The sequence below is a fragment of the Pavona decussata genome, unplaced genomic scaffold, assembly GCF_977016875.1.
Source record: "Pavona decussata unplaced genomic scaffold, jaPavDecu1.1 SCAFFOLD_51, whole genome shotgun sequence".
Classification (NCBI taxonomy): Eukaryota; Metazoa; Cnidaria; class Anthozoa; order Scleractinia; family Agariciidae; genus Pavona; species Pavona decussata.
In genome coordinates, this window is record NW_028145473.1 from 6452568 (window position 1) to 6468135 (window position 15568).

At 41.8% G+C, this 15568-nt stretch overlaps 1 pseudogene across 1 annotated transcript in view; it reads left to right on the forward strand.

Moving 5' to 3' along the window:
• Window positions 1-5701, forward strand: part of LOC146481286 (uncharacterized) — a 42504-nt pseudogene extending 36803 nt beyond the window's left edge. Inside the window, exons 2-4 of the transcript XR_014864556.1 lie at window positions 922-1335; window positions 1457-3863; window positions 5014-5701. The product of XR_014864556.1 is annotated as an uncharacterized LOC146481286 (transcript). The remainder of the gene's footprint in view (window positions 1-921; window positions 1336-1456; window positions 3864-5013) is intronic.
• The last annotated feature ends 9867 nt before the right edge of the window (window positions 5702-15568 follow it).

The following is a 15568-nucleotide window of genomic DNA, read 5'->3' on the forward strand; positions in this document are numbered from 1 at the left end:
CAACGTGATAAGAGGAAAAATATAGGGTAATGTACGTACAATAAAGTGCAACACAAAACCCGTAACATCACTAAAATTTACCCTTTTGAGCCATAAGGATGACGATATAGAAAAAATGAGGTAATCTTAATGTCGATTTTGAGTTTGGATATTTTTTTTTATGTATTTCACAGCCGGTTTATCTAGTGAGTGAGTGAGTGAGTGAGTGACTGAGTCATTCAATGACTGAGTTATCAACTTATATAATCCGTCAGGAATGCAGTCATTTAGTTAGTAGTTTACCACTTAAAGTTTTTTCTAATTGCAAAGGTGAAATTGTTTCATTGATTTCTTGGGAAAGTAATTAGACTAAATATTCAAGGATGAGAACATATCCGGAAAAAACTTACAAGCTGACTACCAAAGTATTCTAGGTTAAATTTAGTACGGAGTACTAATACTAGAAAATGCCAGGATTCAGGCTATATAAAGAAGTGCCCCTCAGAGGGACACAAACATGGTATCTCCATACTGTGTACTAATGTTTTGTAGACTAACGGTCAAGGACTAGAACATAACGGCAAACTTACAAGCTGACTACGAAACTATTCTAGACCCGAGTTAGTGAAAGTTATCTTAAAAAAGTTCAGTGTTCACGAGTCATCGGTGCACAGTTTAAGTAATCTCTTGTATCCCAACTCAAGTCTAAGAGCAAAATAACATCAGCTGCTTTTCTGGAGTTGAACATTTTCCTTTAAATAACGAAAAAATAAAAAAGTGAAATATGTATTGCGAACGAAACCCTTTCTAGTGATATCCATTGATAGTACTAAGTTGTTTTATGAAAGCGATTATGGATAAAAATCATAATATGGGGAGAGAAAGGATAATGAACAATTTACCTTCTGGAAATCGATTCTATCAAACTTTCTTTCCTTCTAGGTACGTCTTTTGTGTAACAGAAGTACATTTGATAGGTTCTGCGCTCATCATCTACGCGAAAATGGTGGATAGAAAGTTAGCAGTTCTAGTGTTTCACGTGCAAGAGCTTAGCATTGCCAAAGAACAGGAGGACAGAGCGGGGGAGGGAAGAGCCTATGCTAATCTGGGCGATGCTTATATCCAACTGGGAGATTTTCAACAGGCCATAGAGTGTTATACGAAATCACTAAATATTGCCAAAGAACAGGGGAACAGAGCGGCGGAGGGAAGAGCCTATAACAATCTGGGCGTTGCTTATTACCAACTGGGAGATTTTCAACAAGTCATAGAATGTTACAAGCATTCATTAGATATTGTCAAAGAGGTTGGGTAGAGGGAATGGGAAGGAGATATCTGTTACAATCTGGCCAATGCATATTACTTTCTGGATGATTTCCAAAAAGCGATAGAGTATTACACGAAATCGCTTGGTTTTGCCAAAGGGGGTGGGGGACAGTATTTTGCAGGTAAAAATCTATCAAAATCTGGACCTTACTTATTACAGTCTGGGCGATTTTAAACAAGCCGTAGAGTGTCACAACAAAGATCTTGGCATTTCTAAAGCACTGGGGGACAGGGATAACGAGGGAAGAGCTTATGGCAATCTGGGCATTGCGCATAGCAAACTGGGTAATTTTAAACAAGCCATAGAATACCACAAACAGCAACTTAGTATTGCTAGAGATGTAGGTGACAGGGCTGCAGAGGGAAAGGCCTATGGCAATTTGGGCATCGCTCATCGCGGAATGGGTAGTTTCAAACAAGCGGTAGAGTACCTCGAACAAGATCTTAGCATTGCTAAAGAAGTAGGGGACAGGACAGGAGAGGGAGTAACCTATGGTAATCTGGGCAATGCTTATTACGGTCTGGGTAATTTGAAACAAGCCATAGAGTACCACAAACAACATCTTATAATTAATATTGCTAAAGAAGTAGGGGACAGGGCTAGAGAGGGAATAGCCTATTGTAACCTGGGCAGTGATTATCACGGTTTGGGTAATTTTAGACAAGCCATAGAGTACTTCAAGCAATATCTTACTACTACTGGACAGAGCTGGGGAGGGAACAGCCTATGGCAATCTAGGCGATGCTTATAACAGTGTGCTTAATTTCAAACAAGCCATAGAGTACCAGCAAAAACATCTTCGCGTTGCAAAACACGTTGGGAGCAAGGTTGGGGAGGGACAAGCCTATGCCAGGCTGGGCTCTGCTTATTACCTCCTGGGGGATTTTGAGAAAGCCGTAGAGTATTACAAACAATATCTTAGTATTATTAAAGAGATAGGCGACAGGGCGGGAGAAGGAAAAGCTCAAAAATTTCTAGGCGATGCCTACCGCAGTCCTGGTAATTCTAAAGATGCCATAGAGTACCACAAAAAATCCCTTAGTATTGCAAAAGAAGTAGGGAACATGGTTGGGGAGGGAGAGGCATACTGTTCGCTAGGTCTTGATTATGAATCGTCTGTTTCTCTTTCTGAGGCGATTGATTGTTATCAATCGAGTATAAGAGTCTTGGAGAAAACAAGAACTCTTCTTCAGTCCGAAGATGCATGGAAAATAAGCTTCCGGGATCTCCATCGGTCTGTGTATACCGCTCTATGGAGAACTCTTTTGAAGAATGGGAATTGTGTGCAGCTGAGCAGGGACGAGCACAGGCTTTGATGAATATGTTGAAGAGACAATATGTTGTTGACTCAAAACTATCCGCGTCTGATGATCCTAACGAAATGATTTCTATTTTGCTAAACGATTTAACTACACAAACAGTTTTTTAGCACTTAATGAAAGTTCTCATAAAGACAAGATCCATTTTTGGGTGCTGAGAAAAGGCAGAGAGGTTCTGTCTACGCAGTGGGAGATCGAACATGGAGATGCCTCTATGTTAATGAAAGCTACCTTGAAAGAGATTGGCGCAGGTGTTCGTGTCAAATGCGAGAATCGTTCAATGGACGAGCTCAGGGATGAGCCCCTATCGACCAGAGAAGTTGTTGAGGAAACGACCAGTCATGGAGTTCCTCCGTCAATTCTTTGCGCTCACTGTATGATGTTATTATTGGCCCCATTGCAGACTTGCTCCAAGGAGACCAGTTAATCGTTATACCGGATGGTCCACTTTGCTTGGCTCCGTATTCTGCATTGAGTGAATCAATCAGGATTCGCACTGTTCCCTCGCTGACCGCCTTACAACTAATCGCAAGCGCACCTGACAACTTCCACAGGAAGAGTGGAGCCCTACTTGTGGGAGATCCATGTTTAGATGAAGTTCCCATGAATTTATCACAGTTGCCTTACGCCAAAAAAGAGGTCAAGATGATTGGAAAACTTCTGAAGACGACACCTCTGACAGGCAAAGATGCATCTAAAGATGAAGTGGTGAAGAGACTCAAGTCATTTGTTTTGGTGCACATTGCCGCACATGGATGTGCGCAATCTGGAGAAATTGTCTTGACCCCAAACGCTGATCGCTCATCCCGGATCCCCAGAAAACAAGACTACATTTTAACAATGTCAGATGTGCAAGCGGTTTGTCTGAGAACAAGGCTCGCTGTCCTGAGCTGCTGTCACAGTGGCCGGGGAGAGGTCAAGTCCGAGGGTGTGGTCGGAATAGCACGATCTTTCTTGTGTGCTGGTGCTCGGTCTGTTCTTGTGTCACTCTGGGCGATTGATGACGAGGCAACCATGGTGTTCATGAAAAGTTTCTATCAACACCTTGCAGAGGGGAAAAGCGCTAGTGTGGCTCAACACCTTGCAGAGGGGAAAAGCGCTAGTGTGGCTCTTCACCAGGCTATGAAATCTCTTCGTGAGTCAGAGGAATTCATTGCCGTGAAGTATTGGGCTCCATGTGTTCTGATTGGTGATGACGTCACACTTCAATTTGGAGAGAAAAACAATAAAAGTGAATGGTAAGTGTTGTTTTCGAAAAAATGTTTTTTTTCTTTTGGTAAATAACTTGACTAAAGAAACAGCTCAACACTTGTCCATGAAGGGATTTTGAAATTAATTGTTTCCGAGCCGTTTAGTGATACTTTTTAAAGCGGCTTTAACTTTCTATAGTCGATGTCCGTAGAAGAAAGACCATGGCCGTTGTGTATACGTTCGCTACTTGGGAAAAGGAAGACTAACAAAAGCAGTGACAGGTTTTGTTCTCTCGCTTTCAAAGCACCTCTAGGAACTATTTTTATTATAATTTTCCAGAGCATATATTAACTCCTTTATATTAAGAGTAGATGTTAAAACGTAATTTACATATACAAACCATGTAATCTCGAAATAAGCATCTTTTATTTGTACTGCCTGCTAAGTTATCCCTCGTGGCGGGTGCTAGAACGAGAAGAGAACAGTGGAACTTGAAGCGAAGTGCGTGTGGTAAGCTCGGAACGCAAAAGGGGAAAGAAGGAAAGGGGGAGGGAAAAAAAGTCCTTTTCTCTCTCCTCCGCTCTCTCCTTGCACCGTTTGGGCTTCCTAATCTTTTCTTCTTTCACTATTTCTAGCCTCTGACACCGAGGGGATTCTGAACGCTGTAGCTCAAAAATCAACGACATGTTGCATTGTTACACTGCTTTTAAGCAATTATTTTAAACCGGCAGTCTCAAGAAAAACCCTTTCAATATCTGTGGACTGCGTTAATTTAGTAAGATTTCAATAGAGTGTTTTAAGATTGATTGGAATGATCATAAAAAACTGAACAAATCGCCCAGGGAAAAGAGTTTTAAGAGGAAATGGAAGGTGGTCTCACAATATTGTTTTTCCTTGCTTGTCATCTGTCCTTGACCCCCCAACAAGCTAAGCGCCTGAAAAGGCTAAGGTTTATTTGGTTGTCGTAGTAACTATGATTGGAGGAAGTGCCAGATTAAAACCTTATCTATATTTTGAACATTACATTTTGCGAGTCCTTTTCTCTATCGTTTTTATGATTTTGTTCTTGCTATTTTTGTCTTTATCTGTCAATCAAACCTCAGGTATGCCATCTATTTAAAGTCTTCAAGAAAGGTTTTTGAAATTAAGGAATGACAACCTTGAAATCATAATTTTCCTGGTTCTTTTGTTCGGCAGATGCTGCATCGTCAAGACAATTAAGAGAGGACTACTCGGTGAGAATGTGACGCATACATGACACCAAGTTTGGTTTAATTCAATTATTACGGCTGTTAGTATAGATCGTTCAATCCAATAGATGCGGAAAACTGAATGCCCATACATGCTTTGGTCAAGAAACGAAAAATAGAACAATTTAAATCGCCGTGACCATGCAGCAAGTGCCGTCTCACTTTTTGACGTATATGTGGAGAAATAGACAGTAATGAGCTTGTTTTCATGCATTTTTCTTATCTTTAATTTCATGAATTTATTAGCTGTAACTTTGCTATTTCATTGTCAGGATGAGAAGACTGGAAGTAGTGCGTCTTCTCTCAATAGTATTCTAACTGAAGTGCCAACAGTGTAGATATATTTACATAAATTTTGAGGCCATTGCATTATTTAATCAGTCGAAAGATTAACGAGGACTCACATTTTACCGAAATTTTAATTTAGAACTGACAAGTGATATTACGTAAGGCAAATAAGACGGCGTATTTACCTATTTTGCATGCAAAGAAAAACTTTAATCTTGAAATACATATGAAAAGGAACTAACAAGTGAAAATTTGTAACGTTCTCAAAGCACGGAAAGATGGAGAATTTGTCGTTTCCTTCAGTCGACCTTGGAAAGTGTCATTTATTTTATAGAAAATAACGTAGTCATGAAGAGGTACTTGTGATTTTAAGTAATTTGGGTTTCATGGTTGTGGGAACTCAAAACAATCCATGAACACTAAGAACTCGGTTTACATTTTGAAATAGACATGTAACTTGTGATAGAAATTTGCTAACTGAGACCAAGTGACATCTCTTTCGGGGACTTTTCTTAGACTAATAGCATAACCCAGCGACCGGCTGAAAAACTCGCAATATGATTGGCTTAGCGACCACGTTCAAACTTTCGAAAGACTCCCCTGGGTGCTCGTGGAAGAAAAATTGCTAAACCAACTAATAAGGAATAACCCATCGTACAGAATTTGCTGTTGATGGATAGATTGGTCAGCTGGTTATGCTGATAATCAGACAGCTCGCTATCGCATTCTATCTATTTAGTGTGGTGCAACTGGATAAGCTAATAGAAAACTAATAAGTCAAGGGGCAAGAATTATGTAGTCATTGTTTGAGAGTGGACAGGGGTCCGTTTCTTAAAACTCCCGAAGACTGAGTCGGGCCTGAGGAGCACTTTTGAAATTCGTTTTCTGGCGATCGTTGGCAGTTTTTAGTGAAAATAAACTCAATGTGTTTCTTGCTATTGTAAAGATTTTAACGTTTTATCATTAAAACTCATTAAACATAGGCTTTCTGGTAAACTAAATTTTTACTCGTAAAATAGTTTTTTGGGTCCGTAATGTTTTTGGTAAGTTTGGCGAAAAGCATGCCAAGGCCTAGTTGTTTGAAGTCGATTAACTTAAATCTGGGTTGAGAGATAAGGTAGGCTTTTGTTCCTTTTGTGCAGAAGCATTTTGTTTGTTTGTCTGTTTGTTGTTTGTTTATTTTAAAATCGCAAAGTTGAGTCACTTATGCCCAGAAATGCACCTAACCCTGATTTTGGGTACTTTATATAAGACAGATCTTTTTGTCATTTTCATATGACTTCATGCTTGACAGAATTATTTGTGTTTTGGTAAGAATTTATGCCTATCATACAGTTCATGCATCTCATCAGCGTGCATTTCTGGAAATATCACGTTTCAGTAGAAGCAAGCAAGGAACTCAGCAGACAAGCAAACAAACAAGTAAGGGGGTGTTTACATGGAACCATCACGACTTTCACACGTGTACGAGTTCATGCCGGTTCCCTGTTGTGCCTTTGTATTTGTTTACTTGGAACTGGCAAACGTATTTTGGTTTCATGTAAAGTGTCGCAACTGTTCATTTCAAACTTTGTTACGCTTCTCTGCCATATCTTTATACCGGGATCAACTCATCCCCTCATTAAACCGATTTGATGTAGTCGTGGCATGAAGCCAGTTCATTTCTGCTGAACAAGAATGAAGTCATACCGGCACCATGACAACAGCCCCCTTAACAGCGCAATCATAGAGTGTAGCTTGTACAATAAGTGTAACTTACTTAAGAATTTGTAATAAAGTGTTTAAATTTATTGAGCAATATTGTCCTTGTTAATTGAAATATTGCTGTCGATGTTTGTGCTGAATACCTCCCGGGCACCGGGTTATGTTTTCTTAAGGTTGGAAAACAGACTTGCTTATACCTCTTGCCTTTGCACCTGGTTATGTTTCCTTAAGAGTTGCTTACAGGTATGTTTCTTGGGAAGCAAAATGAAGAAAGAAAACTTGGCCTTGAAGTACTCGGAAGGAGCGCGGAGTTCATGATCAGCGCCGAAATCGAGACGTGGTCTTTAATCCTTAATTTATTACAATTTTTTTTCAAAGATCTCACGATCAGTCAAGTTTCAAGTCGACTTCAATAGAAATACAACTGGATGAATTGATGAGGTTTCAGGCCCCTCTGGAGGCTGCTATCAGTACTTTGTTTGACCTTACTCTACTCCGACCTCCCCCCCTCCTTTAAAGAAGTAATGCGCGATAATAAAACTCATCACACCCAAGGTTTGTCATACCTTCAGTTGTTCTTTTATGTTTACAATATGGAGACAGGACCATACATTCTACTTGACCATCCGGTCCACGCAAAGGTCTAAGCATTCAAGATGGCCAGCAAACGTGGGATTTTTATTAATTGATGACCATAAGAAGTGATCGATTTTTGTCGGCATGAGAGTATAAGAATTTGGACAGTGATTACGTCCGAGCAGCACTGGGAACTAGCTATGGGGACAGCGTGACGAATGCGTGACCTCATGCAAGAAGCACGAGCATTGTCTAAAACGGTTGCCATTTTGATTCCAACGTTGGTTGGCGCTTCCTACAGTTAGCAACAGTTGTATTAAGCGGCAGCATTGAATAGCATCAATTCCCCAATAAGTTAGCATAATTTATTGCCTGATGATTACGGAGAACTTTGTCCAATTTGCAAGAATGTCAATTTGCAGCTGGCGTTCAGTCTCACGGGACCAATGAAAACCGACAGTCATATTTTGCAGAACGCCGAACGCCGAACGTCGCATTTAACGCCATCTACAACAGTTTAGGGTTAAACAACGAATGATGGTAGTTTACTTTTATGGATCGGCATTCGACGTCCTGCAAAATGCCATCGGCGGAATGAATACAGTTTCCCGCTTGCAATTCCAAGGTTCTAACTTCAGTTTACAACTGTTTACATGTTGTGAGCATTAAATTCAAATCATCAAAGAGTCCGTCACAACAGATCCACGTAGATTACGTTTGCAGGCAAGATGTACTAAACTAAATTTATAATTATTGAGTCATACGTTGAGTTGAAAACCGCAAAGAATTGATCACGTAGCCCAGGGAGGGGTGGGGGGGAGGGGGTGGGTACTCCCCAGGACAAGCTCTATAGGTATGTTTTGCTCCAAAAGGCATCGTTTTGAGACGATTTGCTCTGCATAGGGTATGTAAGGTCAAATGAACCAAAATTTTTAATGTACCACATATTTTAACGACATTAACTGAAAATGTACATGATACTCCAAATAAATGATGTGATGAATTCGAAGTTTTAGACTAATTGGACTTAATGTTGCGGAGATATTGGAAGTTGAAAAATGCAAGCCTTGGTCCTCCATCTTCGTAGCGTGGTCGGATTTTGTCGGCTGATTGTCGGATTAAAACAATAGTGACGTCATTATTGACTATCCCGAGGACTTTTGTTGTGTCCTCACTGTGAAAAGGTTCGCATAGCCTGAAATGCTCTACAACGTGGCTACCAACTAAGCTGCAAGCATGCGCAACGGACACATATACGGATTAAAAATGGTGGCAGATCATAAAGACAATGATGGGGAAATTATAAACTATTGCATTTTTTGTCCTTGTCGCCGAAAATGCAACTTTACCCAGCTCAAAAATCGATAAATTATCTATTGAACAACACGTCGAATAAAACGTCAGGGTAAAATCATGCTAGGCATTGCCTTTTTCGAACGAAATAAACTCGTAAATGAACACAATATCCTCTTACTAACCTCTTACAACCCAAAAAGCTGGATTTTAGCGAATGAGACACACGGCAGGTTGGAGCCATTAGTGAAGCAAAAATGCTCCTAGAACCGCTTTATTTTTTTTCAGCTTTGGCAGCCATTTTGATTTTTCTCGGTTTCTTGGTCAGTTGTATTCCCTGTAGGAGGTACCGAAGCCGCTGAAAAAAGAACTGGCCGAATTTCGAAAAAAAGCGGGAAGAAACGGAAAGATCAGTTTCGTGCATCAACAAGCCATGACAAGCCGATAAATGCTTTAGTCACAATATTCAATGTTCCTTTTGTCCTGTGCTCAGTACCCTTTCTACTTCACAAAAAAGAACCTCTCTTTGTTGCTGGTCGATTCTTTAAAAATTCAGCGGCACTCACATCTTTAAAAGCCTTGTAAAATGCCCCACTTACTCTTTTATTCAAGCTGGCCACCATTTTCAATCCGCGCCTGCGACGCAAACCGCTTGCCGTCTAGGATTTCTGGTTATGCACTTTTTAGGTCGTTTCTTCACTCTTAATATCTTGAAATGTTTTTCAGGTTTGCTTTTACCAATCAAGTCTTTAAGCGATTTTCCTTTTCTATAAGAGATTCCTCTCTTCCAAGGAGTACTCGACAGTTTGAACAGTGGACATTCAAGAGTTCACGGCGAAGAAATTACGCTCCGACGACATCGCAAATCGATCACAAATCATCACTGGCATGACGGACTTAGTCGAAAATGCTTGAGCACCTGTGGGAAATTTACCTCACATAGATGGAAAAGCATTTTGATTTTTTACTCCAACATCGATGAGAAGCAGGCAAGAAATTAAGCATGGATTCATGGTTAAATTCCATCATCTTCTCTTTCCAACCGGTACCTACGAAACGTTAAGTCTATAACTGGTGTGTGCTCTAGACAAATCATGCAGTCTACCATCCACTACATGTCAATTTAACGTGATTCGGCTTCAAGCGGTATTACCCAAAACTGTGAACAGTTACAAAGGGTTTGCTCTGAGGATTATTTTCATCGCATTCGACGCTACATCCATGACCTCAATTCTAGATATTATATACGACTCAAAACTGTCAAGGATAAGAAAATAGCTTCTTTAAGGGACGCAAAGCGCCAAGAAGAACGTGATAATAATCCTACCGACACTAACAGTCGTGCGGGCAGTTGTGACAACAATCCTTCCGCCGCCGATGATCGCCCCAGCAAACTCGTTGTTAATATACCACCTGACATTCCGCTGACTGATGCTGAGAAATCGGTTCTGAGTAAAGGACTGAGTTTTGTCCCTGTTAAGAAAGGCATTGACGAATATCAGGCCAAGGCCGACTGCGAAAATCTCTATCGCCGCATTCGTTTGAAGGCCCATTTTCACAGAAACGATGACAGCGACTCTCAGCCAACTTCTGACATCGACGACCCTTTCGCTAAGTTTAACCCCAAGGATTCTTGTTGGTCTCCTCCCGATGGCAAATTTTCAGCTGTGGATCATTACATTGATCGTTGCCGCCGTGCCGTAAATGCTGTTAATTTTAAGGCAAGATCACAGCAAAATAACTTATCACCCACTGAGAGAGCAGCATTATTTCAACTATCAGCACGCAGTGACATTGTCATCAAACCAGCTGATAAAGGTGGTGCTGTTGTCGTCTGGTCGCGCCCTTTGTACATCGCTGAGGCCAACCGTCAACTGTCCGATGAGAGATTTTATGAACGCATTGATCACGATCCCATCAAAGAGAATCAGCTCACGGTTAAATCGACGGTCAACGCTATGATCACTGCTAACGAACTTCCACCATCTGCTAAGAATCTAATTGTGCCTACACCAAAAACCTCAAAATTCTTTCTGCTTCCAAAGATTCATAAAACAGGCAACCCTGGGAGACCAATTGTTTCTGCGTGCAGCTGTCCAACTGAGAACATTGCCGCGTACTTAGATCGGATCATGTGTCTCCTCGTCCGCAACCTCAACACCTACATAAAGGATACCAACCACGCGCTCAACATCTTTAATGATTTCCGCTTTGATGACACTATGACCGGTGAACGCTTCCTATAAAGCATGGACATCAAATCTCTGTATACCGTAATCCCGAACAACAGCGGCCTCGAAGCTTTAGCCTACTTCCTTTCCAAGCGTTCCGTTCTTGAGTCACCTACTTCTACCCTAACCCGTCTTGCTGAACTTGTGCTGACCCTCAATGCCTTCACTTTCAATGGCGATTTTTACAAGCAAATAGGAGGAGTCGTCATGGGCAGCAAGATGGGCCCTAACTATGCGTGCCTCTTCGTGGGATATATTGAGGAACAAATCGCTAGCCAGTACATTGGTTTTGTACCTCAACTCCACGAGAGGTACATCGATGACGTCCTCGGGGTTGCATGCTGTAGTCGCTTGGAACTTGAGAATTACATCAGCTTCGTATCAAACTTTCATCCTGCTCTTCAATTTACGCACACAATTTCTGATACTGAACTCTCTTTCCTGGACATGAATTTACGCATTACCAATTACCAATGGTCACATCAGCACTTCCGTACACTACAAGGTCACTGACACACACAGCTACCTTCACCATCAATCTTCACATCCTCGGCACTGCAAAGAAGGTCTCCCCCGCAGTCAACTTTTACGACTTCGGCGCCTGTGTTCTGACGACTCTGATTTTCTGGAGAGGGGCAAGGAGATGATCACTTTTTTCGTTCAAAGAGGGTAATGTGCCGCCTCTCTACAGCGTGATCTTGACACGATCCAGCGTGTCAACCGTACTGAGGTCATCCACCATCAAGACTCCGCACGTAAAGAGCCAAGCAGAATTCCCTTGGTTCTTACCTACCACCCTTTAAACGAAAGAATCAAGAGAATCCTGCTGCGCAATTTCAGCATTTTATCTGGTGACCCTGAAACTAGCGAAATATGTCATCAGCCGCATCTGGTTGCCTATCGCCGTGATCGTAACATCCGCGACATTTTGGTGCATACGACCGCTAACAGCCAACCTGATCCTCATGTGGGAACTTCTCCATGACGCACGCCCGCTGCCGCACCTGTGACCATATTTCTCCTGACACCACGCTGCAGGGTCCCAAATGCTTGATTGTCATCAAAGAAGCTTTCAACTGTCGAACAACCGGCTTAATGTATGGCATCTCTTGCCGCCATTGCCCTGCTACAGTTGAACCTCTCCACAACGGCCACCTTGAGGACAGAAGAAAGTGGCCGTTGTGGAGAGGTGGCCGTTATGGGGAGGTAGGGGTGTAATATGACACTTTTTTTTTTCGGGAAGTACAACATGTTTATTGTGCCAAGTTAATGCTTACTTGAAAGTGAAAAGTGATCATCGCAGTGAATTTTCCAATTTATGCAATTGGAAATTAGAAGCCTGAAAAAAATTCAGGCTTCAGCGGGATTTGAACCCGTGACCTCCGCGTTACCGGTGCGATGCTCTACCAACTGAGCTATAATTCATATATGAATTATTTCATATACTTTACATCGTTTCACTCCTCTCACGGAAAAATGGGAACCTACAATTGACCTTGCTCCCAATGTGTGACTTCATAGCTCAGTTGGTAGAGCATCGCACCGGTAACGCGGAGGTCACCCCCTGACGGGTTCGAATCCCGTTGAAGCCTGAATTTTTCTCTGGCTTCAAATTTCCAATTGCATAAGTTGGAAAATTCACTGCGATGACCACTTTTCACTTTCATCTACATCCGCAGTTCATATATGAATTATTTCATATACTTTACATCGTTAATGCTTACTGTAGCCTATAACGGCAATCCAATCTTAAATAATATATATAGATAAAATACACAATAAAACGTAAATAGTGTTTTGAATCAAAATGTTAACAAGACGAAACGAGCAAGGTTCGCAATATTCGCTACATTTTTGTAGACAATTTATGCTTTCTGCAGCATTTAAATGGAACACAATCAAAATACGTATATCGTTAAAATGGAAACAGAAACGAAATGTTCCGAAGATAAATGTCGATTACTGCATCAGTTTATAAAAAGGTGTTTTTTTTTTTACAAAAAAGAACTATACTGGCCGTTGTCGAGAGGTTATTTCGGCAGTCGGGGACGCACTTTAGTGGCCGTTGCCGTTGTAGAGAGGTGGCCGTTGTAGAGAGGTTTAAACAAGAGCTAATGTATGGACTGTCCGCCGGGACAAAAAAATGTGGCCGTTGTAGAGAGGTGGCCGTTGTGGAGAGGTGGCCGTTAGTGGAGGTTCGACTGTATTTACATCGGCGAAACTGGCCGCACGCTAGGGCAACGCTTCGGTGAACACCTACGCAGCATTGAGAAGAACCTGCCGGGCTTTCCCGTCGCAGAGCATTTTAATACAAATGGCCACACTATCCAAGACGCAAAGGTCCGTGGAATTAGGCTCTGCGACGGAAACAAGGTGAACGAAAGCGTCAGGAGATGCGCCTTATTTTCAGACTAGGCACCAGTCAGCCGCGCGGACTGAACTCCGACTTCAGATATCTTTAGGTCGTCACGCGTACGTCGCGTGCGCACCTTACAACTTTAAATCTGACTTCATGGCGCAAGCTAGCTTTTTAACGTAAATCTTTGACTTTTCCACTGATGAAGGGCTAAGCCCGAAACGTCTGGACTTATTTCTACATAATGGCACTCAACACTCGTTTTCGAGAACTATATTTTGCCTTATCCCTTTTTATAAGAAATCAAGCAGTTTTTTAAGGATGGGAAAGGTGATTACTGTTGTGTAAAGGAGCCACTTCCGTACATGAAACTTGTTACTTTGGATAACATCATCACTTGAATTCTTGAGCTGGTGTAAAGCCTTCTGAGAAAACCCCTAAGAAGCCACAATTCCGTGGAATTTGGAATTTATTTGGACGGTAGAACTTTTGCTTACAACTGTCGCATGCGATTTCCAGAGCGCGCGCTCCTCGCGTCGTGCAAAAAATCGCACGCAACTCTCGTTACTCAACATTGTCTATGCCTACGATTGTCGTAAGCGAGTTGTAGGTTTGATTTACACGAAACAATTCGTGTCGTAGGCCTGTCGTAAGCTTGTCGCATGCGAAAAAGTCGTACCGTGTAAATCGCTCTTAAAGAAGCTTACACGTGAGATCAGGTCCAGTGGTATATGTATTGACGTGGGACTGAACAATGCAGCTGACAGCATATAAAGGCACAGGTAAAATGTGCATTTACGAGCCTATTTTAAAATGAAAACATGAAACTGTTTCCAGCTTATACTCGGGCCATATTTGACTGTGTGGTGCGTAAAGCCTACAATCTTTTAACAGTGATAACCTTCAGCATCGCCAATTCCCCCAAATAGATAGCCTGCGAGCAAGCTCTCTTGGGGGTGGATCCTCTTTCCCCCTCCCGCCCCCCACCCCCAAGAGAGTTTGCTCGCAGGCTACCAAATAGATAGATACATAGCCTGCGAGCAAGCTCTCTTGGGGGTGGGGGCGGGAGGGGGAAATAGGAGAGAGCTTGCAACCATGACTCAGGAATTTTCATTTCTGCGTTGAATTTTTCAACGCAAAATGCTGATTGATGGATATTGAATTTGGTGCTTACGTCATTGCTCTTCGCGTGCGTCGTGTTGACAACACAAAAATGGTGGCGGAGTTTCTATTTGTGAAAGTTGCGAGAATTTCTCTAAATAACTTAGGTTTTTCTCTGGAATTAAAACCCGAGCAAAGTCAAGCTGCCAATGCTTTACTTCAAAGAAGCGATGTTCTTGCAGTTTTACCTACGAGATTTGTGACAAGTTTGATATTTCAACCTTTTGCAGCAATTGAAAGTCTAAAGTCTAACATCAAACAATGCAAGTCGTTTGCTCATTGCAAAGTATCATTATCGATTACTTGATCGCAGAAGCAAGAAGAATGGGGATGCCTGCCACTTCGATTGCCGATATTTCAGATGGAGAGTCAAGGTCAGCCAAATTTAAGCTTTTGTTTGGTGTTTGGCTCAGCCGAAAAAAATATGAACATCTTTCAGCTTACGCCACAAATTAACGCTTTCTGAATATATTGACTCAATTCCGAGTGCTTCGGTACGGCGTTAGCAGCGAACTGCCAGTTTTTTAAGGGCAACGTTCTTTAGAAGCGCAATGATTTCCTTTTGATCTGGCACTCTCACGTCTGCTTTGCTACTCGTTCACAAAATCACAAATTTCACACGAGTTGAGTGTTCCAATGAAACCACATTGTCGATATTGAGAATTGCGTCCTCGTTCTCGGAGACCCGGCTGCAAAATTGAGATCCTTCCGATTTCTTTGCACTGCTTCTTTTTTCCCTGGTCGGACTGTGTCAAGTTTTCGACATTTTTTATGTCCAGTAGTTTTGTGGCCTTGACACTGCAGTCGGCAAGCTTGGGACGACATTTGTGACCTCGACCTTTTGTTCAAACGGCTTTTAGTGTGCTCACAATTAAGTAAAAACCTTCACTAAA